This window comes from Corvus brachyrhynchos, unplaced genomic scaffold (genome assembly GCF_000691975.1).
Source record: "Corvus brachyrhynchos isolate BGI_N302 unplaced genomic scaffold, ASM69197v1 scaffold101, whole genome shotgun sequence".
Classification (NCBI taxonomy): Eukaryota; Metazoa; Chordata; class Aves; order Passeriformes; family Corvidae; genus Corvus; species Corvus brachyrhynchos.
The window spans coordinates 6,226,503-6,228,109 of record NW_008237239.1 but is presented as its reverse complement, the minus strand read 5'-3'; the positions used below and the strand labels follow the sequence as shown (position 1 = coordinate 6,228,109).

Below are 1,607 nucleotides of genomic sequence, written 5' to 3'. Positions count from 1 at the left end.
CTTTCCCCATCTCTTCTTTAACAGTTAAATATTCTTTTTACCTTGCTTTACACTGAGTTTTCAAGAGCCTTTAGCTCATTGCCTTGGCAATAATGCTCACATCTGGACAACAGTCAACAAACATTGACACAGAACTGCTTTCAAACCAGAAAGGGCTTACCAGGCTGAAGGAATGACTATGTGGTTGGATTTCCTGGCTTCCAGTCAATTGCCATGCTAGAGTATTGCAAACTGGTTGCTTCTCCTCCTGCTTACCCTCCTCCACATCTAAGATGAAAGAAGAGCACACATCATTTTCTCCTGATTATAGCAGGACTGTTGTTCCTCTGGGGGTTAAATACTTGGGTGCTTTGGATTTCTTCAGTCAGAAAATGAAAATTTCATTCCTTTAAAGCTCATGGATATGTAAGATTTTCTGACTATAAACCTGTCAGGTGCAGACTTAGCCAGACAGGAGTCACTAAGAAGCTGTTCTTTATTCTCTTCTACCTGCTGTATTACTTAGCACAAATAAAAAGACAAGTGACCACACTGTAGTCTGGAAGCTGAACTAATGTGCTTCACTGCCTCTAATCTCCCCAATTACTGCTGAGTTTTCAGTCAAGAACCATGACTGATTTTATAACTCAAATACCATTTTATTTTCTTTAGTTCTTATATAACTGTGGTTATTTATTCTTTGGTACTTGAGAGTTATTTTTCAGTAAAATCAAAAGAGCAAACTGAACATATTGTCAGTAATCCAGTGCAAAAAATCACAGCATTAATTTAATGAGAGCTCTGCTATTCATTTGGCAAATGAGACGGTGGAGTAGCACTGACATATGTAGAGCAGGGACCAGTCTGAGATGAAAATACATTGATTCATGAGTGGCAAAGAGCAGCTTAATGTAACTCACTGATAAAACTGTCACTGAACTTGCTCTCTATCTGGGGATTCCAAGAGAAAATGATAGGAAAGACATTCTGTGCCATTAGTGACAACTGAGTAAAACGTGCCAATGAGAGATAATAATACACCTACATGACACAGACCATTAAACAGCCAGTTACAACAGTCTCAAATAACACAAACAAATGAAAATAACATTTATGGTCAAACCCTTGTCTTATTAAGCTGTTGAATGCTTTTCAGAATAATTAATATGACCTGGAGCTTATAATTCAAAAATTTAAACTACTGCCCTGTCTGCTTTCTCCTAGTTAATAATTATTTAAGCCAGCATTGTCAAGATCTGCAACAGTAATAAGCAGAACTGTGCTGAAGGAAATGCTCTTGGCTGCAATTCCATCTGCAGAAATAAACAGAAAGGACTTCTACCACCATGAAGAGCCACTGCCACTGTGCTCTCCCAGGTATGTAAATAAAATTTCCTTTGAGGTTAAAAGCAAAGATGAATAAAATTGAAAAGCATAAGAATGAGAATGAGAAATACCTGCAGCATCCTGTTTATCCTGCACTGGAGAGGTGCATGAATATTTTTTGATCCATTTTTGGATTTCTTCTCAAAATAACAAGAACACCACACTTGTCCTCTCTGCACACATGGAGCTGATGCTGAGAGAATTTAGAGATACCACTCCCATGGCACTGGTCACCTTTCTTA

At 38.0% G+C, this 1,607-nt stretch overlaps 1 long non-coding RNA gene across 1 annotated transcript in view; it reads right to left on the bottom strand.

Annotated features, from left to right (window-relative positions):
* LOC108445534 overlaps window positions 1-1,607 on the bottom strand; it is an 8,454-nt gene extending 6,847 nt beyond the window's left edge. The window contains exons 1-2 of the long non-coding RNA XR_001860418.1: window positions 1,437-1,607; window positions 161-267 (exon numbers count right to left, since the gene is read on the bottom strand). This is a non-coding gene — a long non-coding RNA (uncharacterized LOC108445534). The remainder of the gene's footprint in view (window positions 1-160; window positions 268-1,436) is intronic.